Consider the following 25,559-nt stretch of genomic DNA (forward strand, 5'->3'; position numbering starts at 1 on the left):
CCTATAGGAGATATTCCATCTTGAGCTCATCCACACCGGATAAATAAGTCAAACCAGCAGGATATATGTCCTTTTATTGGCTGACTTGATCTCAGAGGCATCTGTAGTGTGTGTGTTTGAGGGGGGCTATTCGGGTGTGGGGGTGCGACTTTGTGGATGAGTCTTTGCCATCATTCACTTTGAATGCTTCTTTTATGACTCGTTTTGTTAAAAACCTCTTTTTTTTAAAGGAAGGTATCAAGAGTTATAGCCTGTCCATGCAAATTAGGAAATTTTGACACTTTGTTATTCATGTCATTGCCTTTTTAAACACTTTAAGACTGTAAATTTCACTCTGACAGGCTGCTTCAAAATTGCCACTAAATATTATTAAATATTTTAACAAGTTCCTTGTAAATATGCCCGCAAATTAGGAAAAAATTTTGACACTTTGAAGCTATAAAAGTGGCAGTGATTTATAGCTTTTTAAATGTGCACTTTAAGAAACATTAAATTTATCTGACAGGCTTGTTTCTGATGTGCACATTAAAGAGAGGAAACATTAAATTAAAAGCCTGTTGTTTCACAAGTCATGAAAATGATAGCAGAAGATGTTTTTGTACCTGTAGTCCTTGAACTTTTAAACTTTTTAACACTTTTACAACTTGGATATATCTGATTATTTTTGCTGACTTTTTTTTTTGAGACTTATAATTTATTTTTTTGTTTTTAGTTACGTATCTATTATGATTATTTAAAGTGTGCAGAATTCTGCTTGCAAGAAGACATTTTGATCTCTTACTGTGAGACACAGTGTCTGCCACTATGTAATACCATATCCAATAACAAATATGTTTAATTAAATAACAAATATTGTTTTGAAATTCTTGCACCCTTTAACACTTTTACAACTTGGGATATCATTGACTCAAACGCATCTCGCTGATTATTTTTGCTGACTTTTTTTTTTGAGACTTATAATTAATTTTTTTGTTTTTTGTTACGTATCTATTATGATTATTTAAAGTGTGCAGAATTCTGCTTGCAAGAAGACATTTTGATCTCTTACTGTGAGACACAGTGTCTGCCACTATGCAATACCATATCCAATAACAAATATGTTTAATTAAATAACAACAAAATTCTTTCTATTATGCTTTATTGCGAAATTTGTAATAATTGTGTTTGGTGATGCTGCAACATGGTTGCGATGACTCAGATCTCCATAATTCACAAAGTCACGCTCAAGGAGAAGCAAAGTGGTCTAAAAATATGTTAGGATTGTGGTTTGCCCTGTGTTATTATATTAGTCTTTGAAATTCATGAGCAAATATGGGTCATTTAGAAAATCTGTGTTGTGCAGTGGCTATAAATCTCTAGACCCTGGCATGTTTGTTAAATATTCTTTCATAAAGCGTTTAGCCACAAGTTATAGATATACACATATTTCTAAAAGAAAAATAGTGATATAACATTCACTGGACATAGGGACATTAGTAAGTAGGTGTCTTGCAAAAGTGTTTTCCTGCCATGGTTTGAAATTTCTTCCAGTTACAAACTTAAGGTTCATTGGGTTTTACTGGGATTTGAGATGATAAATCCACACAAGATAACAAAACTGAGCAAAACGATTGCTTACACTACATCTTTTTAAGAGCTTTTATAGAAAAAGGGAGTTAAATACAAAGAGATATCACACTTTTTAGTCTTTATTTGTAAAAAAAAGAAAAAATTGTACTGGTAAAAAAAAAATGTGTCATTTCTTACCAGTACAATTACTTTGCATTATTTTAATCCAAAGAAATCTCAAGAAAGTGGATAAAGGTTTTTCGCTAGGAATTTGACAAAACCTGGAACAGTTCAAGAGCTGTCAACACTCTTCTTAGGTACTAGTATGTTCTTTTATGGTTGTTATAGTGGTTATCATTATCTTAGTGATAATTTTTAATAACCGGAGTCTTTAGATAAAAAGACTGTTCTTTGTTCTTTGATCTCAAACCATCTCAAGGGCTAAAATATAATTTATTCATCAATTCTAGGATTAAATTTGCACCACAAATTGCCCAGAATAAGGCAAGTTTACTCTGATTGGGTCTATCTCCCAGGTCATACACTAAAAAGTTAGATTTCTTTTTTTAAAACATTAAATTAGAACGTCCACTATTATTGGTCTATAACTACATTAACCAACAACATGTACTTTGACTCAGTTTTTCTTAGTTTAATCAAAATCCTATAAAGTTTTAGGACCAATTCTTTCATGTACAGTTAGATAAAATGTTGCAATTGAGATCAGCAGATAAATTATTAGGACTGACCTTCCCACCATTCAAGACTTGTACAGATCTATGGTCATACCTTAAAGGTAAACATAACTTGGCATCAGCCAGGAAAATTGGGATGGCTACATTTACTTAATTTAAGGTTCTTGGAAATTCTAAACTTGTGTTTGAAAATGCTAGATTCAAATGCAATCTTTTTCTAATCTGATGGCCTACGGAGCCCTTCAGAGGTAATAATTAACCATTGTCCTGTCTAGTGATCTTAATATTTCTTGATTTTAAAAAAAAATCAGACTGACATTTGGTCCAATTTAACCTCCTTATTGTGTTTTCTTTTTGGGAATGTAAAAAGAAAACACAATGCAACACTAATTTGAAAATATCAGTCAGAACTTCACATCCACTTTTGCTTTTGGTCTGCCGTCGATAAAGTGTGACACATATCTCCGTGCTGTCTGCCCGCATCAGTCTTACCGGTTAGTATGATGTGACGGCTGCCATGTCAGCAATGCGGCCCGTCTCCGTTTCTCGCTCTCTGCAGCCCTCTGTGAGTTTTCCCCGGGGTTGGCAGAAAACGAGTGCCCCCTTGTCGGAATGGCTGTAACCTTGCCATCAGCTTGTGTTTGTGCATAGGATTATTTTTCTTTACTTCCTTACAACTGCAAAAGACTTGAACAGTGATGACTCAAGCGGCGCAGAGTACACCCCGGGGAGAATTCAGGGCGAATGAAAATAACAAGTGGACTTTTTGTCTGCAGCAAGATGTGAAGATGCTGCCACTGGGCTAAAAGCCTGAGCAGTTTTTGCCCACCACACACCCCTTTGGTTCATTAGATTAGGTTGTCTCGTGTTCAGGAAGTGCTGAAAGGCATTGCAGATTGTATCTACAAAAAATGCCATCCTTGCGTCCAGAGACATTTGCCAGTCCCTGTGTTTGAATCTCCAAAGTAGTTTTCAATCCAGTTAAGGCAAGATATTGCGGTTGTCTCTTTGCGGTCCTGCATCTGCTAAAGACTCTTATCGGAAGGGTTAAGTATGAGAAAGCCTGTGTTGGTATTTCTGTGGTTGCTCATCTGCACGCCGCACATGAATGTCTCTAAATTATTTATTTTCCTGACATCACCATATGGTGCTGTGACTTGTTTGTCTTGGAGCACAGTGGAGAAATGTAAGAATGAGTCTGGGTTACTTGTGTGTGTACATGGGAGACCCTCTTCAAACAATGCCTGGTTTTATTTCTTTTGCCGAGTGAGCTGTGTTGATGCAATTCTTCGCAACACCACACAAGAGGTCTCATCTACTTGAGTGGAAAGAGATAATGAATGTAATAGGCCCAAAATGTGGAAATGTTTCAAAGAGAGTCACTGCTTCTGGTCTGCAGTGGATGGGGCAACTGAGAAGGCCCAGAAAAAAAAAAGGCTGCTGATCTTCTTTGAAATGCCACAATTAATTGCTATGCGTTGTCCCAAATGTGCGGATGATTAAATGTGCTCCTAAACTGCCCTGATTTGTGGGGGCACCTTGCCGATTTTATTTGCCACTGTTAACATTTTCATTCCTGCATTATGCATGGTACTGTGGGGCAAGGAAGTGCTGCAAACAAATGGCCTGGGGGATCAGTGTAAACACAGCGTGCCATGAGGGGGAGAGGACTAACCGTTCAGCCCAGCCTCCCTGAACAAGTCTTCACCGCCAACCTAGACGCGCAATAGACAGAACGACTGTGTCTCAACAGCAGATCTCTGTTTGTACTGCTGAATCCCACTTACCTCAGATACTAGAGCACAGTGACTGTAAATCAGTGGTCCCCAACCTTTTTAGTACTGCGGACCGGTCAACCGTTCGTATATTTTCTGCGGACCGGGGGCGGGGGATTGCGCGTTGAAAGGATGCAGTTGTTTCTTACTCATTCTGCTGCATGTTGGCGAGCAAGATGTAACCGACAGCATCCGGTTTAGGATTTTCAAAATAAAAGCTCCTCCAGACTCAGTACATAGAACGGACATATTTAATTATTTCTTGTGTGGCTCGGTACCAATCGGCCCAGGGACTGGTAAATGACCAGATCTACTGGTGCAAACTTCATTAAAGCAAAATTTTCTTAATATTTAAACAACAATTACAGAAAATCCCGTTATACTGACACTGCATTTTATATATATATGTATATATAAATATATTATGTATATGGTATATTTAAAATGTGTAGCTCATCAACTGATGACAGGGAATCAGGAGGTCCTGAATTGATTGTACCTGCCATTTTTTCCCACTACTTAAATATCTATTGATTCATTGAAACATGTATATTCAAACTGCCATAATAAACATTTCAAAACTTGGATTTGGAAGTTTAAAACACTTTTACTTTTAATCAAACTGTAGCCTGATTTTTCTCCAAAAGTCGACATATTTAGACATATTTATGCATAAAATATGTTCGATGGGATCATTGCGTTGCTCTAATTTTTAACTTTAAATAGCATTGCTAACAGTTTTTTTTTAATGGTTCCTAATGTTTTTTATTATGATTTTAAGTGCTGATTATTGCTTGGAAACATTTGTTTTACAGCAGAACTACCTGATTTGAAGGTGTTATTTCAGTTCACGCACTATGACCATATTTGTATGTCCAAGCAGACGTATAAGCGAGGGAAAAGAAGAGCTGGGTTCTTTTGTCAGCTGACCAGTAGTGTGCCACACCAGGCAGTATTGCATGTAACCACAGAAAACTCAGGTTACTCTGACACTTTTTCTCGCATGAGCTGTGCAATAAAAGACTATAATGGCTGTAATGCCATTAAAGTCTTTTAATGCCAACACAGTCATTAAACGTGATCCTTATCAAGGTATCAAGTTTTCAAAAACCTTGATACCTTCAACTGAAACATGTCTAATTGAAAACACAATGACAACTTTTGGATTTGAACCACTGTAACTCGTTCTGCAGTATTTATTTATTTATTTTTGTTACCCATGAATGCGTGTCAGACGCAATGTTTCTTACTAATTAAATGCGATTCCTCCTCCTTTAACATGTATGTGTTGAGGTCACTTTTACTAGTTAATTCTGACAGCCAGTGCAATGTGGTGCCGGCTGCTTTGCGTTGAGGGATTTTAATTCCTTATCGCAATAATCAGTGACTGATGGAAGCCTTAGTGATATATGAAGGCGTGCCAAATGACATGTGCTTCCTTTTGAACATGAAACGCCACAGAGTAGAAATATGAATTTTCACATTAGCGGCATATTAAGTCTCCGATTAGGATTTACTTGATCTGGGATCTTGGCTCTTAGAAGTGCAACGCTGCACGCCGGGCCTGCCTGAGTTGTCAGCTGTCATGGCACTGGCCCAGAGCCTCACTGCTGGCAGGTCTCCACCCTCTTACCTCCAGCTGACAATGCAAATGCAGGCAAAGTATGTGTAGCTGCTGGACAGCTCTGTATACGCTCATGTAATGCCACATGAAAGACAACTTAAGTCTGGTGTAAGCTGATCATTAGAATGATGATCTCCTTCACAGTGATAATCTACTGTTTTGACAATGGAATCAGTTATTCATTTCAAGTCATAAAGCAGTCGCTCAAGTTCTTACCAGTGTGTGCATGTTTCGTTTTTTTACTCAGCCCCCCGACTTTATAAGCTAACTAATGCAATAGGGAATGGAAAGAGGGCAGATATTGTTTTTTATGGCCTGACCTTTTGAGACATTATTATTTTTTTGATGAATAACTGTTTACTCTCAAAGCGGGTATTAAACAAGTTTCCTTAAGTTTTGCAGTCATCTCCTCTGACAAGTGAACCCAACTGCGGCTCGAGGAAATGGAAAGTCTGTTTTAGAGGAGTGGAAAGCTGTGTTAAATAGATGGCAACCAGTTCATTAGAATGCCTTCCAGAGCATGAAAAATGACCTTTTCTCTTGTAATGGCAGCTCAAATTCATAGATAGTCAGATGGAACCAGAGCATATTGTATGTTGATAAGGATCACTGGAAACAATTAGCATCACATCTCACTGGTTAGTGTAGAAGCAGCTCTGTTTTCACTTTATTAACACATTTGCGCTTAAATGCCTGTCTGACTTGATTTTATGTGACAGACTTGGAAAAAAAATTATATGTCATGATTTAAATCTTCAAAAAGAATTGGCTGCTATGGAGCAATGTTTGCTACGCATCGTTATTCTGCTTGGAAAGTTCCAATTGTGGCTGTGGAAGAGAGCTAAACATAAAATGTACCATCACTATTCTTTATAATATTTACATTTGTAGAGTTTCTGTGTTGCTACATTGGAAGGAGAATATTGTTTTTCTATTTAATGTGCTAAACATTTATACTGCAAACAGTAAGATTGTTGCACATTTGCCACTGGCTTTGTGCTATTTTTGAACACATAAATATTTACATTCTAGTAATCTAAAATTGTTAATGTTGATTAGTGTCTGTTTTAATTGTTTTTATAGAATTTGGTGCTCACATTTCATTTGAATTCCTTTTTTTTAGCTTTGTTTTATTATTGTAGCTCCACAGGCCAGTTTTTTTTTCTTGTTCTGTGGAGCATCTGAGAGCAACTTATTTAAGTGTGGTCTCTTTAAATGCAAATGAGGCACTTCACACCCCACCCCTTGCAAGTCACAGTGTCCCACTCCCTCTCATTCTGCCATTTTTATTGCTTAATAGCAGAGATAACATTAAATTGTCGAACAGAATTTTTTTTTCTTCCCCAAATTGATTAAAAGGTTTCAACAATGTAAGACTTGTCCATCCAGCCTTGCACGTTCAAGCTAGACAGTGGTACCACCATATAAATGAACACTTCTTACAAACAAGACTTCAATGAGTCTTGCATGAGCTAGTGCTAATGGCAAGAACATCACTGAATGCATGTTCTTGGGTAACATAGGTCATGTTATCCAAGACAAAAATGGCAAAAACAACACCAAACGGTTTATGTTATAATACTATTCAAAACACACAGTATAGTTAAGGAGCTAAAAGCTAGCACATAGCGCTAAGAGAAGCAGAATCACAATGTTACTGCTCTCCAAGCAGTGGCTGGGATATCATATCAACACAGAATATATTCATGTCTAAAATAAAATTTGATTTCTTTTACCGTTATTTGAACCTTACCACTTTGCCGTGTCTGTCATTTCCTTAGACGAAAGGATTTGACCCCTCAGTCAAAGTCTTTCAGCAAATCCTTCTTGATACTGACGGAGGTTGCTGAAGCACTCATCCTTGAAGTTCTCTGTGCAAACAAAGAGGACTTTCCCCATTAATGTGGGCTGATTCTCATAAAAAATAAAATTTAACCAGACACTTTGAAGAGCTCCTAATGACACTTTGAAGGAGTCTGTGTAATGAAATGTGTGGGTTAATAAACCCAAAACCTGAACCGTTTGACTTATCCACCTGCAGCTGCGGCATCCTTGAAGTTGGACTACAAAATTGTTGCAAGAAATAAAATGACTGGTTTGTGAAACTGGTGAACTGGAAAACACTGACTTTGTTTAGTAGTTCTACAGCAAATCCTATGAGGCAATGGTTAAAAAAGATTAACAGGGTAAAGAGAAAACTGAACGGATTGGAAACACAAACAGAAGATGTCTAGGCAGCACTAAATTAAACTTTTCTGCACTCCTAGAGAATCCACACATATCAAAATGTATTTCAGGGCTAAAAAGTTGATTTTGCATGATATATCACCTTTAAAATATTTCCATTCTACCCAGAATCTATTAACTCAACGAAATGAAATAAACTGAATTAAAAATAGCGTGTTTACCCTTTTAATAATTACTGGAAAAGCAGCAAACAAACTTTGCCTGTTGTAACAATTTTTATTCTTATTCTTTTTTGGAGTATTGAAAAAAATGCACATGTATTTGTTCCAATTGTTGTCATGGTGGGCCTGGATCTACCACTTGAATGAACATTAAAACGTTTTTAATTGCTCTTCGCTGAGCCTAAATCGCTGTCATCATCAGAAATTTACTTCTGTGGTGTTTTTAAAAACATATGTGGTAGAAGAGAGAAAATATTTAGGGTATCTGCAAATGTGATGAACATCTGTCAAACAGCCCAAGGGTGAAAACCAGCACATAACGAGACAACAAATGCTGATCCGGGACTTCTCTGCGGCAAAATAAAATATGGCTCAAGTTTTCATTAAGGTGCTATTGATTAGCTTTTCCTGGCAATGAATTATGGACGACATTAAATAAAAGGGAAAATATTTTTATGACTTTGCTTAGGCCACGCCAGATTCTCTCTTTTGCTTCTTGTATGCTCGCCCTGACAGGCATTTTGTTTTCTCTCAAATTCTTGTGGCTTTCGCAAATCCAACATCAAGTTGAAAAAAGTCATTTCTCATTTATTATTCTTTTGGTGCCAAATGCTTGCCAAAATGATTTGGAATAAAAACTGTAGAAGGGATTTAATCTTTTGAAAGTAAAATATAAAATCAACCTGTTAAAGTTATGACAGAGATTTTTAGAATCTCTCATTTTATAATAGCCCTGCAGAGGCCAATCAAATTAAAGTAATACTGTTGCATTCTTTTGATATGATTATATTTTAATAGAAATGTCTGCAGTGCAGGCTTTCTAAATGTCTGTGTGTATTGTGCTGTAGCTTTGTAGAATTACCGTGGATTAAACAAAGATCACTTTGGATCATGAGTCTGTCAGAGTGGAGAAAGAAAAGAAAAAATAGTTATAATTGACAAATGGACAGTGAAAATTACACTAATTTAAGGAGAATTTAAAAAAAAACAAACATCTGTGGTTACTGTAAAAATCTTCTAGTTTACCATATTTAGGATGTCTTGTTATCAGCAGAAACGCTACAAACTAATACAGTTGACCCCTGGTATTTGCCGGGGTTAGAGATCACAGCCTCCTGCTAATACTTAAGACCCTTTCTAAGAAGGCAAATTATTGTCTTTTTGAATAGTTCAAACACCAAATATACCTTACTATTCTTTAATATGCACAGAAAAACTACAGAAAAAGCTAATATCTACAGTCTTGCTTAAATCTCTTCCTACAGCCAATCTGGGAGTGGCATTCATTTTCTTTGCTGCTCCTGGATTGGCTGCTTTGCAAAGTATTTGTAAGTATTTCAAACAGGAAAAGAAAATTCCCGTCTGAATTTTCTTTTGAATATTTTAGATATGCTTAACAGAAAAATAATTGCGTGGTACATTCGGATTTTCCTCGTCTAATTTGTAGTCATGTTCTACAGAAAAATATGTTACTATGTCAAGCCACAAATACTGAACTGCGAACAAGAGACGTAGATGTTCTTGCAAAGGCTAGCAAAGTATTTGTTGGTGTGGATTTATGCTGACTAAGCTCTAAGTGAGTGAACTTTGAAAAAATTTGTGATCTAGCTTTCTGTTCTTCCCGACATACAAACCAGAACAATAACCAGATACTGCTACTGCTGCAAAGCCACAGTGTTTTGTTTGTTTTATTTAAGCAAAATAATATCCTCAGTTGTTGCAAACTGTGACAATCAACGTTAAAGAGATGAGATTTTATTATTTATGGGTCACAGTCACAAATTGGAATAAATAATCAGAAGAATTATGGAGACAAACATAGTCTGGTTATTGTAAGAGAGCACAGGACGAAAGAGAAGATTTATGTGGTTTAACACTACATCATGTCCTTGTCTGTTCATTTAATTTCATATTAGATGAGGTCTTGCACTTGTTACTGATCTGTTTCCTGAAGAAAGAGTGTTTTATTGTTTTTTGGACATTACCAGGCTGCTGCTCAAGTTAGATTATGAGTTAAGTCAATGAAAGTTGGATTAATTCTTCTGTATTACTAGAGAGATCCTATAGGAGAAAAAATACATTTCTTATGAAAAAAAAAAAAAATAAATAACATCAGGACTAGGTTTTTTTCATTTGTCTACCTACCAACCAATTTCTGTTAAGCCGCACAGTCATTGTCAAATGTCTTGGAAAATTGCACGCTGTTCCTATAAAAGTATAGGAACAGCGTGCAATTTTCCAATTTGTTTTTTACTTTGGTTTTGAGTTTTTAATATGTCTGGTATGTGCTGACAGTTGTTAGAGCTAAGCCCCTATTAAAACAATTATATCAGTTAGTCATAATTTGACTTGTCTGCCCAGTTTGATGTTTTTTAGCCATGTCCTGTATTGTTTATTGCACTTTGAATTATTATTTTTTTTTACTGTTTTTTTTTTTTTTGTACTGCATCCTTGAGTAACCTGAAAGGCACTTCTAAGATAAATATATTATTATTATTATTATTATTATTATTATTATTATTATTATTATTATTATTATTATTATTATTATTATTATTATTATTATTATTATTATTATTATTATTATTATTATTATTGTTATCTTTCTTCATCAGTCCTGTCTTGACTTATCAACATGGGTTTTTAACCCGTGATTAGATTTTGTTGGTAACAAAGGGATTGCCCGGCTCAATTTTGAGTAAAATGTGTTTTGTTCTCTAATTGAGAGTAAAGCTGAAATAGTGACTTATTGTTACGTCTATAAAATGTACGTTCCACTCGTGGAGTTTGTTTGGTTTCAGAAAGCACCTAAGAAAGCACATAAGACGTTTTTCAGAGCAATGCAACCACACCTACGGCTTTTTATTGTACAAGTGATAGTGAGAGCTTATGAAAATATTTTCTTGCTGCTTTGATATTGTTGCATTCTTAAGATGATGTGTACTTCAAAAACAGGTTGTAGGCATAACATTGTGTTCCTTCATCCTCAAACTTGTTCCTCAAGTGAGAATATTTTTAGCCATCTAGACATGTGGAGGGCTGCACAGTGGCGCAGTTGGTAGAGCTGTTGCCTTGCAGCAAGAAGGTCCTGGGTTCGATTCCCGGCCCGGGGTCTTTCTGCATGGAGTTTGCATGTTCTCCCTGTGCATGGTGGGTTCTCTCCGGGTTCTCCAGCTTCCTCCCACAGTCCAAAAACATGACTGACAGGTTAATTGGTTTCTCTAAATTCTCCCTAGGTGTGAGTGTGTGTGTGTGAATGGTTGTTTGTCCTGTATGTCTTTGTGTTGCCCTGCGACAGACTGGCGACCTGTCCAGGGTGAACCCTGCCTCTCGTCCGGGACGCAGCTGGAGATAGACACCAGCAACCCTCCTGACCCCATTTAGGGAAGAACGGTGTACAGAAAATGGATGGATGGATAGACATGTGTATTTTAGTACACGAAGACATACTAAATTTTGTAATTGTTTGCATTTCTCTCGAGCTCTTTTTTAATGTTTTGCTTAGATGAACAGTGAAGATTCATGAAAATCTACAACCTTTCTAGAATTTTGCTTTGAGTCACACTGTATATTCATCAACTATACAAAAATTTATGTAATTAAATGTAGTAAAACGCTCAAGAATACAGCAATTTAAAGGTTTTGTTATAAGTTAACTTTGAGTGTGTTTTATTGCGCTGTGCTGTGACGGAAGTGTTCAGAATGTAGATATTTTGTGTTCCAGGTGTTTTTCCGAGACTTTTTCCACATTACAAACGGAAAAGTGCCACAGCCTTTCAACATGCTGTTAATATATCTTTAAAAGGCTTGACATGACTGAGCACCTAAAGCTTTCAGTTTTATTAGAGTTTTCCCTCTTTGTCAAGCATAACTTCCAGTTTGCGTTGTGAAGTAATTACAGTGTTGTGCACCTGAGAGTGGCATAAATTTGCACTTTGGGGTAAGAATCATCTGGCTGGATGCCCATCAGTGTCTGCATCACCTGGATATGATAAAAACACAGGCACAGATGCCTTTCAAAGACACCAAGAAGCAAGTATCAACAGTGTAATGGAGTTTAACGAAAAAACCAACTGTGTGGCATAATCTCCTCTTGTGTTACATTAAACCTTTAATAATGTTGCGCTCTTGTGAGTGAAAATAGTTTATAATAGAAGCAAAGCCACAGAAACAAAGTGTGTCAAAGTGCTGAGCTAAAAGTCTTCCCTGGATAATAATGACACCATGCTACACCTGTAAAAGATTTGTAATTAATTAAATTAGTTGACACTTTGTGAAAATACGTAGTCATGATGAGTGTTTCAACTTTTTTTGTCCATGTGACTCACATGTAATAATAGGAGCGGTTTGATGTGGACTGCCATGAAGGCGAACTCCTGCTGGCTGCACTGTATACTGTATGCGATTCCTCTCTGCTACATATGGAATTTCCTCCCAGATGATTGAAGTATCAGCATATTGCTGCCATATTCTGTCCCACAAGGGGCTTGAGTTTTAATAATTTGCAGAACGAAGGGGGCAGATGAGAGGTGATCAAAGTCGCTTTGCTTAATCTCTGAAGCACTGTCATTCAAAAAGTTTTGTACAGTTCTCCAACTTGTGATAAAAAGTACCAACTCAGTACATGCCAGGTTCTCCAAGTATCACATCTTGATTGAGATTTTACAACAGCGGTAAAATTATTTTTTTCAATTTGTCGCAAAAACTAAGTTCACCCATAGAAACAAAAACAGACTACAGAATAAAAATCATATCCAAACAAAAAATCAGCAATTTACTTATATAGGGTTTTTTTTTAACCCGAGATTGGACACACAAAAAAGAAAAAAAAAAAGGATAGTGGAAAGATGTTTAAATTGTACTCATAAGGAGAAATTTGAAGTTCACAGTAAAGATAAAGACGATCGTTCTCCAACTTACAACATCAAGAAGGGATTTAGTCCAGGCAGCTGCAGCTCAGTGGAAACTTTCCTGTCTTTGGCCAATTCTTCATAAACCTGAGAAATGTTGTGGAAAAATCTTATCCCAGCAGCAGTCTACTCAGAATCACTTGAAACTTAAAGTTACTTAAATCTTCTTTCTCCTAATTTAAACTTCAGCAAGTCGTCTTCACCATATCTAGATTCTTAAAGGCATCAAGCTGTTGCCATGTGATTGGTTGACTTGTCGTGTGTTTTGCAAAGCAGTTGGGCAGGTGTAAGTGATAAAGGCTGGCAAGTGTACATTGTTATCATCTTGCACTGCTAATAGCGGTTAGCTTGTTTCCAAGCATAACAGTGAGCATTCACTATAGATTTTTGTATTGGTGCTAGAAAATATGTCTTGTTTCATTCAAACTGTAAGTTGCAGCTTCAGACCACACATTTTCCTTTGAGAAGTTTCTATTGAGGAAAAGATCAAAGTGCTTGAGCAGTGCATCTCTTTTGACTGTTTTTTTTGTATTGATTAATCACAAGACTGCTTCGGTGTACTTCTGAAGAAAACCCAAGTCCCACCAGAGGTATTTTACCACAGTTTGAGAACCCTGAATCCCGACCAGCAAAGAATAGTTTATATTATCACTGGAAAGCCGACTCAAAAGAGAACTAAAGCTGCATCAGTGTACAATGTTTATCTAGTTTGAATATAAACTATGTATGTAGCAATCAATACATGCCAAGAAATACTATGTGCATGATGTTTACAGTATGATCATGTGGAGAAAAAATAACAATAAGTAATCTTGTGTCATTTAGCTGTTCTATGCAAAGTTAATGTAATCCTCTAATGTTTAGTATAATACATCAATCATGCAAAAATCTATTGTTGCATTAGCCTTGAAAGAACAATAATAATAAAAATGCTGTAATGGTTCTAGCTTCCTTTCCATAAATCATGCTCGCAGGCAGAGGAAAGGGGGTGGGGGGGCATCTTAACTTGCCATTTCAGCTCATCTGAGGGGCTGAAGGGATTCAGAATACTGATAGGATATCGAACAATAACCAGAGCTGCAGTTGGTCACTTTCAACTTGAAGTGGTTTGAAATATTGCTCAACACTGCTTCTAACTGAAGTTGACCCAACACCTCCTACAATGACATAAAGCCGTTTTCTGTTCGATAGACACTCAACAACGGACTGTAAATCAGCGGCAAATGCATGAAAATAGTGCATGGCGGAGGATTTATTGTCACACTGCAGATGCTTTTCAACAAATATGAAAATGAGACCAAAATAAGTGGGAATGTAATTTAACAAACTTCAGGTTCAGTACCTCTCAATAACTAAGAATGTAAAAGGTTACAATTATATTTCAGTATTTTATTTCAAAATGTGAGATTCATACAAAGATTCATTACACAAACAGTGTATTTCTTTTTAATTTTGATGATTGTGACTTACAGCTGATGAGGACCAACATATTTTCGCGACCAATTGAATGAAGAATGAAGAAACACATATATTTAACACATAAATACTTTGTTGTGGTCATGTTATGACCTACATATTCATAGGAAAATCTGCTGACTTGATAATTGTCTAGCAGATAATCAGTAACTCTCTCCACAACACAATAAATCATAAAATACACCTACATCCAAGTGTTAATGGAAAGTTAATAGGAGGAAAAAAGTGTGGTTAAAAAAATGAGCCTGAATAAGGTATAACAAGGACTGGACTGGTACTCAGTTAACCTTTGTCTTAATATCTAAATGTGCATAAATAAATTCTTAAAATATATCACTCTGTGTGTAATGGATCTGTATAGAGTTTACCTTTTTGAATTAAATCGCCCAAATAAATTAACTTTTTGACAATGTCCTAATTTTTTGAGATGCATCTGTGTATACTCTACTCATAGTGCATCTGTCACCCTCCTGTCAAGAAATGTTCCAGTTAAATGTCTGAACAAAACGCAAAGCAAATTAACTCACAAAGTACAATGTTCTTTCCGATGGTTTAACAGCACTTTAAGGTACATCCGTTGTGTGAATGTTAAGTGCAATAGTTAAGCAAATATCCTGATCAATAATGTATCGTTATGCAAAAAGTAATGCAGCAAAACGCACATATACAGAGAGAGAAATTGCTGAAGAGCACAGCTTTCAGATTTGATAAGTGGAAATGCATTTTTACCGTGCGGTTTCAACCTGGGACCTTTTATAAGTGCTTGTCGGAGGAGAGCTCAGAGTACAGCCTGAAGAGGCTTTTCGATTTCACAGAGAAAACACTCTTCCCAGGAAGTGGGTGGAGAAGATAATACTACAAAAGAGAAGGATGGAGAGAAAAAAAAGGAAAACTCAAGAATTAATAAACCTTTTTAGTCAGGCATAATCATTCATTTTGAACTTAAACTGAACAGAGCAACAAAACAAATAATTTTTGGGGAAAGAATACATGTATTTTAATGCCCTCAAGCAAAACTAATTAAAGACGACACCTCATTTACATAAATAAGCATTGTAATTTGCATGCATGCACAGGGGAATAGAGTCAGAAAAAGGAGGCAATATTTTGCAGTCTGCTAATTTCATTTTATTCAGGATTTAAGCCTAATAAAGATTCATTTTGGAGGGGAAAGGAAAATAATCAAAGGGGAAATTTGAACTATCTCCAAAGATGCAGCAGGCTTCCATTCAAAGGGCTCCTTTTTTGTCAGCAGATGACTCCTAATCTGGAGTGGCACTTCCTGGCCCACATCCAACACCAACTCCTTGAAAGGTAAAAAAAAATAAAAAAAAATTTAGAGCCCAATTTATTAGTATGCAGTCCTGGCTCTGGGTAGAGAATTAATGGCGGTGACTGATAATGACTGTAATCGTGGCACAAATGGGGTGTTGAAATAGCAAACAACGGGCACAAGGCATGTAATGGGGATTTTATTAATTACCCAAGGTCCCTAGCACGAGCAGTCTCAAGGATTTACAGTGACCATGCCAGCCGGTCGAGAAGGGGTCGGCCAGTATAATCTGACTAAGAAAGGGTCACAACAGAGGTGTGCATGGATGCTTTACTCGCATTAAAAATAAAAAAAAAATAAATAAAAAATGATTTCAGCTTGTTGCTTTGAAGACATGAAATAAAGTTCTTTCTTATAATTCATTTTAATGTTGTTAAACATCAGAATCATGGAGTATTTTTGAGCTACTTTCAAAACAGTCAAAGAAGGAAACGGACGCAACTGAGGAAAAAATTTTCTCCTTTTTTTATTGTGCTCCAAATGAGCTGTGCAGTAAAGGCATTAACCTACACTACAATGACATTAGCTCCCTCTGTCTTTGTTGACGGTTAGAAAAAGAAATCAACATATGGGTGGCACTGTCAGGTAGGCTAACCCATTCACACATCAGCTCATCAACAAGAGAGGATTGATTAAAAGTCCCTTTTATTACTCACTGCATCCTTAATGGATGCGAGACTTTGAAAATGGAAGAAACAATTAGAGTTTTACTGCTTTGTGGGCACTGCTGATTTATATAAATCACTGGATGGGTGTAAATTTTCCAATAAAAGTCGGAACCGCTCCTGGCATACATAATCAACACGTCCATTCTTGGTACACATGCCTGGGCTCAAACAATCTCTTTAAATTGCAAAGAGTCAACAGCCTTACCAATTGGAGCTCCATCAGTTGATTGGCTGTACACCAGCTGATGGAGTTTCTTAACTGTTTACTATTTCTTCTGCAATTAATCATATATATATATATATATATATATATATATATATATATATATATATATATATATATATATATATATATATATATATATGGATCAAAAAGACACACATGCAGTACATATCGCCAAAATATTCACTCTCTATAAACCTTTTCATATTCTGGCATGTTAGAAACACATACTTCAATGTATTTTATTTGGATTTTATGTGTTAGGCCAACATGATGGAGCACAATACCAAATAATGTATTGATCTTCTTATGGTCTAAATAGAGGAGTCGGTAACTTACCTTGTTGAGGATAGAAACAAAGTAAAGTGCAGAAGTTCATAAGACTGTAACAAACTTAGAGCACTGCACAACAAATGACCTGCCCTGCTCGGTTCCTATCAGTCACACATCCCAGATGATTTGATATTAACTCACCCTGCAGTTACAAAAAGCGACAAAATGGAGCTGGAAGATGTTAAACTAAATCTAAAAGTGGGAGAGGTTGCACTGCTTACTCAAATTATGGTCTGAAAACAAAAACAGTAAATTCTTATTTAAAATATTATGTTGGTTTTACTTAGGGCTGGTTAGCTCCAGGCATCTTTCCATCGACTGCGTGGCGAATTGCAGTAGATTTTAAAGTGTACTTAGGTTTGTCTCATGGATTGTTCTGTATGTAGCTCCAGGCATCTTTCCATCAATTCACTGATGAATTGCAGTAGATTTTAAAGTCAACTTTGTACATTGACTTGGCCTTGCTTGCACATGAACATTCAGTGATATAGTCCATTGTTTCAGTTGGTAGTATGTTTAGAGTTGTTGTGTTGGAAAGCTCATGAGCCTCAAGTTTTGAGCCTCCCCAAAACTGGTTTTCTTCCAGGTTTGTCTTGTATTTTGCTCCATTTATCTTCCAACAAAACTGCACATTTTCACGGTCCATGCTGAAGAAAAGCATCCCCCTAGCATGATGCTGCCAGATGTACAGTGTAGTTTTTCTGCCACAAAGCAATTTGCATGTAGCCTGTAAAGTTCCATCTTGGATAACCAAAGATATATATCTATATATATTTTTTATACATTCTTGCACCTGAGCTGTGGGTCTCCGCAACTAACATGGATTTCTTATCTACTTCTTGGACTGCTGCTGAAGATGTGCACAAAAACAAAGACAGTTAACAATTTTTGATAAACATATTGAAAGTACTGTTTTTTAAGTTTTCAACTCATGGCATTATGTTTAGCTTCTGCTTTGACTCACAGTTGCAGAAACTGAGTTAATCTGAAATGCCACCAAACTAAACTGGCTCCTTATAACAAATAAAGAAACATTCCCTCTTATATTTGAGGCATTAGAAAACCCACCTCTGAATACTTCCATTGTTTTTTAATCATTGGTAAAACTTCTAACACAAACGTGCAAGTTGTAATAGACGGGTTTGATCAAAAGTATTAAATATTTTAAAATTGTTGCAGAAAAGCCTTATTCAAAAACCAGTAACTATCCACAGGGAGATTGATTTTACTATTATTGGGACATTTCCTTTTAAGGTGTTACCTATATTTATTTTCATTTTAATTCAGCTCAGATATGCATTCACTTTTATCCTTGAAGTTCATATATGTTCACATAACAAGCAGGGGAATGACTTACTGTAATGTACGTTAAGAGCTGTAATAATTTAGATGCTGGAAAAGGAAACAATCATAAACTTGCTTTAGCTGCTCTCATATAAAATGGAGGCAGACAACACTCAACTGTCAGCAACATGTTAAAATAACTTTGCTGATTTTAAATAGGAAAATATGTGCACACGTGCTTGGGAGTGTCGTTGCATAAACAAAAAGCCTTGCTGGTGGATTAGCTGTATTCTTTCCCATTTAAAACTTGATTTATTTTTCCATTTCAGTACTAAATTTGTGGAATGGGGTCATTAAGAGCATAAAGCTTAACTGCTGATACTTTCGTTTCAACATTTTAGCAGAATTGTGTGAATGGCCTAAAGTCAACAGAGCAGATCGTTGTCACAGTGAAACCGCAACAAGATGCAGCAGAGCTAATCGAGACACTATTTGCTTTGTTTTTCTATCAGAATCCCACATTATTCAATAAACAGTACAGTACTGCATAGTGCAGCTGGGGCTTTGTCAGGAAGGAAAATATAATTTCAAAGAAGCATGATTTAAAGCAAGATCTTGAATTATGACAAGTATTTTATTGTACTGATGGTTAGGGGATGCTTAGTATCATCGCTTAATCACATATCCTCATGCAAGATGCTATAGATTCATTTTCCCAACACAGAAAAGCAGAAAGCTAAACAGTACAAGAAATGATGCTGGACTTGCTTGCATTACTTTTATGGAAACATAAGAATGAACTCGAGTGACTTTTTGCTCCCGTCACATTGCGTGACAAAGGAGTGTGTATAATTTTTCCAGTAAATTTATCTCGTTCTTATGCCCAAAGGCAACCAATGGTAACATAACCTCAGAAAATCTCACCATTCAGGTTCATTTTTTCTTTTTGTCATGCACCAGAGAAGCTTGAAAAAAAAAATGCTTAGAACCTTCTTTAACAAAATCATGTGTAGTTGAATTACTGATGACATTAGTATCCTCTGCACCGCCTTGGAAATAAAGCGGCAATAAGCAGGTGCACTGTTAAAACCACTGACTGTAGATGCTGTGTATCCCAATCTGTCCTCTTAACTTTTGTGGTTTTGTGAAAGTGAGGATATTGAAACTGTCCCTTCTAGTGAGCTTGATCGAACCGAACGGGTTCCCAGTATCTCTGCAGTCACTGAACAGTTAATACCTCTCAGCTCCTCTGATTGCTGTTTTATCACTAAAATCAAAATATGCACTTTTTCAGAACCTTCCCTCATTCACATGTTCTGACATGGTTTTCACTAGTGGCTTGGCTCTGGGTTGTTTTTGTGGTATTGCTGTGTTCTTTTGGAGCACTGCGTTTCTGTCTGAGCGCTGCTTTCAGAACACAGCAGGAAATATATTTAATGTAAATTTTTTGGGCATATTAACACACAAGGGCAATCAAATCAACTGGAAATTTGGAAATATTGATTCCCCTTCATCACTATACGGTTCACAAAATTAATGGATTAATCTCATGTAATGTTATGTAAGTCTGCAAATGCTTTTGCAGACTTAATAAATATTTAGATCCAGCTTTAATACTGTTTATTTTAGAAATAGTAAGAAGTGTGCATCTCTTCCCCCCCGCCCCCAAAGAACATATTGATGCTTTGTATCATTCCAGGAAAATATCTGTTCGTGGTGGAAAGTAGATGCGTGTGAAATACCCACCTTTTTTTGGTGCTGTTTGTCTCTTTACAATAAGTACCTGTTAAATGGGTGTGTGCATATTTTTTTTCCCTCAAATTATGAGGTCATGTGTGAAAAATGTATTGAAAAACAGTCGTGCCGTAACGTATCAAAACCTGTTTTTACATAATGCCACAGACATTAGAGAGAGGGGGGGAAAAAGCAGCAGCACAATGAATGTTTCTCATTGGTTTTGTTTGTTTTTGCTCCTCCTCTTGCACTAAGTGAGGTGAGAGGGGAGAGACTTTGAAACTAAAGTTGGCAACATTCCTTGGCCGTGACACATACACAAGTACACATTATTCCTCTCTTTAATATGCTGAAAAAAAACAACATATAATATTGAAGCAGATGTTCAAATTCTCAACTTAAAAACTCCATTAAGGGAGATAAGTAGAAATGTAATTTATATGTTTATTGAGACCATTTGTGCAAAATGGTTTTATTTTGCACAAATGAGACCATTTATATGATTTTTGTTGTGGTCTACCTTTGCTACTGCTGGTAAAGTATAATTTAGCTGGTAAAGTATAATTTAGCTGGTAAAGCTAAATTATGCTTTGATCATTTGGAATGATCCAAATGTTGTTCAGCACAGAGCACAAAAACAGATATTTCCTAAGCCTGCTACATCTGCAAAAGGCAAGGAAGTTCCTCAAAGGCTGGAAGCAACCGTCCTGTGGGCGTTTAGGAGGAGATCCCTGTTTGTTCCAGAGGTGTCTCAGACTGTTGCCTCACCTGGTACAGCTTAGCTCAGATGGTCGGATTAGGCAGCAGCCGTATTGAAGATATGTCGCTAATCCATTGTTCCTTAACTTGGCAACCAGACACCGTTGTGTGCAACACTTCCGCTCAGTCAAAGTCAGCGCTACGCCCGTCAAGGAATGTGAGAAATTTCAACAGCACTTTGACACTTTTTTTAAATGCATTACAGCAAAACAGTGTCTTGCAAAACTATTTACACCCTTTCAACTAATTCAATCTGGATAGATTCACACAGAGAAAAATAGCAGTTAGAAGGTTTAATGATACAATTCTTTGGCGCTCGAACCCGGCAGAAGACTAGTGAGCTGAGGATCACCAAGGGCAGGTGATCGATTCCGGCGAAGCTCAGGATAGTCTTCCCCCCGGGTCCGAATACTGGTGGCAGAGCGGAGCCTTGAGGTGAAGGAACTCAGAGAGAGCCGGAAAGGTGATCGTCAGGATGAAGGTGGAGATGGGGAGGAGGCGGGTCAAAGCTCGGCTGATGAGCAGGAAGATCCAAGGTAGCTTGTCCTTATGAAGGGATCCGTGGACGACGATTGACTGCGGCGATGGCAGGGTGATGTGGATCAGCTGTGTGTCGTCTCCCAGCCTGAGTTTTCACCAAGGCTCCATTTTACATTTAGTCACACTACAGCAACAAACCTCAATGCCTATTATTGGGATTTTATGAACGGAACAAATGCAATGTACATTGTAATTAATAAAGGAAGGAACTGAATACATGGTGTGGAATTTGGGTGACATTTTCAAAAATGTTAATAAAAGTGACAATAAAAAATTATCTGAATTTCTGTCAATAGTTCTATACAGTCAGAACCAAACAAACACACATACTGTTCAAAAATTTTTTACCTGGTTATTTCTCAATTACTTCTGTTCAAAGGTTACATTAAATTGTGCAACTACACAATGCAGTGGAGTCCCAGTATTCACGGTTGTTATGGACCACAACAGCTCGCAAATAGCAAAATCCATAAATACTTGAGACATACATTGAAGCCACTAGACTCTATTTTAATAATTCAAACACCAAATATACCTTGACATGCATTAGTATGTACATTGCAAACTGTCCTGCCACTATCGTGGAAGCTAATATTTACAGTCCTTCGTATTTCTGCTTTGGGGAGTACAGTTAATCAGCGCCAAGAAAGATGAATTACGCTCCTGGATTGGTCGTTTTTGCAAACGCCAGCCAGTAGTGTGTCAAGTAGCATTGCGCTTAGGTACTTTGGCTTCCCATGCAGTATTTTTTCTAGGATATTTAAAAAAACAAACACAAAAAACAGGCAAATGTTCCACAAATGATTACATTCATCAGAAAAAAAACCCCGCAAATAGGCGAATTCACAAATACTGAACTGTTTTAGACATGAGCTGAATGGGACTTCGTTAAAATCATTTAGGTGTATTGATGGTACTGTTGCCTCAACAGAGGGAAATAGAGCAAACAGCAAAAGCAACAATCCCTACCATGCTTACGTGACACAGATGCTTTTGATTATTATTTAGTCCAACTCCGGGGCCTGGCGTAATGTTTGAAGTTTGTATGTCTTCGGAGAGGAAAAATGCACACATTTTTTCTCTCCGCAGCTTTTCTGCTGATGGACGAGTGTCTCGCTCTCTTCCTGGACAATAACATTTTCTTACATTAAGTACTTTAATTTTGAGAAGGCACAAAATAATCCTTAATAATTAAGCAGCTTGAGAGAGATGGTCACTATTGAGATTGTAACCACAAGGTATGGTTTAATAAAATGAGTTCCCATATGCTCTTAGCTCTTCTGGTCTGGGATGCTTTTGCTGGATAACAGGAAGTTGACCACAGATTAGATGCAAAGGGGGAAAAAAAAGATGTTCTAAAACAGATTATTGAGTAATTTGTTCATATCATATCAAAATATGCAACTGTGGTGGTTTACATGTTTTTCTTGTATGTTTTTGGTCAGAAGGCTTGCCCTTCATATCGTAGCTACATCACAACTGGTTGGGAGCACAACTCTTATTTATCCAGTGAGCAGATAATTAAGCTGTTCTCATTAGTGACATAATTGGAAATGTAATTAGCAATAGTAATAATTATTGCATCTAATACCTTTTTCTCTATCGTTATCAGACTCATTCAAACTGGTAATTAGAGTTCAAGAGATTTTCATACTTTTGTCCTAATTTATTTTAGTGACCAATTATTTCAGCCGGATCTCGCATCAATAAATCAGAACTACGTTCATCTGGGCTGTTTAGCAAACAAACAAAATACTCGTTTGGTTTTTAGACGAGAGAAGTGGTAGCAGCGTACCACGGCGTGATTATGGGTGCAGAGGATATTTTTTTGTTTCTTTGTTTCTAACTTCTTTTAATGTCCTACAACAAGAATGAAGGCATGTGTACGAGATGTAGTCGTGGTTATGATGGTTGTAGAAAACTACTAATCAGATTTGAATGGCCGTAGCTACACAAAGCTGAAAAATTCTGCTCTGATCTCTGAAGGGATAGTTTGGACATGTTTCTTACTGGTGGTCAATATCTTATCTGCAGAGGTCAGAGTCTTCTTAGTCGAGGTACCAATCGGATTTCTGCGTTGGATTGTTTTAGCCAACAGACCTCTAACCAGCATGCTTTTTAGTAGGCCAAATGCTTGAGGTGTGCATGAATGTTGCTGTGCACTTCCAGTCAGCTTTCTAGAAGAAGCAAAACATCTACAAGAGATTCAGTTTCTCGACAGCTTACCTCTCCAGCTCACATTTATTACAAATGCAGGCTTAACTAATATTGCATACACTTTGTCACTCTACTTAGAGCAGAAAAGTAAAAAACCACTAATAAATTCAAATGGCAGTTTTGTTTTGCTTACGTCTATGCACCAAATTAGAAATATCAACAAATAAATGTGTGATGAACAATAAATTATTTTTACAGCAGTGGGAAATGTTGCTTTTCTGTTTAAATCACATAGATCATGTTCTACAAGTTTGTTTACAATTTGTTTGGTCAAAAACCTTGAAAAGGGAGTGTTTTTACTCAAAATGGTCACACCCTGTGAATCCCATGCTGTTCCATGCCTAGTCTTCAGTGTATAAGTAAACAAACTATTTGCAGAAATTTGAAAAACCTTTAAATGCAAAGGCGACAACAGCAAAGGTTTATGAAAGGGATTTCGAAAGTTGCAACTTGCAAATGGCCTGCAAGTCACTGAGATTTTAGTGGCACTAAGAAAATGTACAAGATCATTTTATTATTCATTTTGAAACAGAACAAGAAATAAAGACTTTCTCAGAAGCTGTAATATGTCTTGTTCATGTTTACCACAAATACCTGTCTGCATTATTCTGATGGTGCAGTTCGGGCTTCGTTTGAATCTTCGCTTGTGTCTGCTTTGCAGATTGTTACCCTTTACAGCACAACCAATCTTTGGAAATATCTTGTGAAATTCTTTAAATCTGTCTTTTCAAAGAAACGGCAAGTGACAGTAAACAGCTGTTTTATGTTTATCTACAGGAATCAGATGGCAGTAGAGTGAGCATCAGACGGATTGTGCAGCAGAACCATCTTCAGTGCAGATTTTACAATAGGAAGGTGAGTTTTAAACCTAAATCAATTTGCCATTTCACTCATATTTACGAGAAAACTGACTACCAGATGCAACAAAGTGGCAGCTAAGTTTAGAAAACACATTTTAAAGCGAAAAGGCATTTCCATTTCCATCTGATCAGCATTCGCAGTTCTTGCTTCAGTCATGTAAAAAGAGCATTTCACACATTTGCCATTTATTCCCTTGTTTTCTTCAGCCTTAAGCAAATTATAGGGTAATTGATGCGACTTTCACAGAACACAAAATGTGTTATGCCATGTGCGGTGCGTCAGTGTCTCTGCTCCATGTTGAAGTTGCACCTCTGTATCTTGGAGCAACTTAATTGTCTCAAACATGCACACAAGCAGCACGTACAAGTCATGATACCCCAAGGCATAGATTAATTAAGCTATAAAAACCCATGAGCAGGGAGCATTCAGCAGGTGCCTGTTTGGCTTGGTATGGGACTTGTTTTTGGCAGTGGTGCAGTGGCTCATTATAAATCTATAATTAAGTTACAATTTTATTTGCCATTTTTTTAGAACATGCTGTCATAGGGGATCAACATGGCTTAAACTCTGGTTCTGCTAAGTACACTCTTGGTTATATCGCTTCTTGTATCCTCCGCTCCTCTGCAGAAATCCTACTTTGACAAAATATGTGATTAAATGGCTCAGTGTCTGACACATCTCGAAATCCAGAGTCCCTGAGATGTTTGTGTGTTTGACTTCCTCATTGAGGAGCATCTTGTGATTTTAAGAATCTCTTCATTTGCCTGTAATCCAAGACAAAACAGTCCATACTTCCCCTTCCCTGGTGAACAGACACACACACACTCGCACACACACACACAAAAAAAACATGGCTTCCTTCCTGGGGCTGACGGGATGGTCCTCTGAACCCCCCGCAGGTCGTCTCATCTCACGTTGGGTGTGTTGGCAGCGCTAAGTGAAAGCAATGAAGCGTTGGTCTCTCTCAGGCCAACATCTGTTATCCTGAGTCACCTGCCAGCAAAACGGGGAGGGCTGGGGACGCACAGCGGGGGCCCGAAGAAGAGATGAGCTGGGCTGTGGGAGAGAAGCCCCTCGTCTGCAGGGTGGTCAGGCTGAATGAGAGTCACCACTGCAGCGTCGGCGTTTGCCAAGAGCCTGCTTAAGCTGACAATGCGGCCTGTGGAAGGGG

The 25,559-nt window shown here is 37.1% G+C and overlaps 1 protein-coding gene across 2 annotated transcripts in view; it reads left to right on the forward strand.

Moving 5' to 3' along the window:
* casz1 (castor zinc finger 1) overlaps window positions 1-25,559 on the forward strand; it is a 217,920-nt gene that overhangs the window by 16,221 nt on the left and 176,140 nt on the right. For both annotated transcript variants that reach the window (XM_044123105.1, XM_044123114.1), the window contains exon 3: window positions 24,305-24,382. The gene's annotated coding sequence lies outside the window, so the exon portion shown is untranslated. The remainder of the gene's footprint in view (window positions 1-24,304; window positions 24,383-25,559) is intronic.

This window comes from Gambusia affinis, linkage group LG01, assembly GCF_019740435.1.
Source record: "Gambusia affinis linkage group LG01, SWU_Gaff_1.0, whole genome shotgun sequence".
Lineage (NCBI taxonomy): Eukaryota > Metazoa > Chordata > Actinopteri > Cyprinodontiformes > Poeciliidae > Gambusia > Gambusia affinis.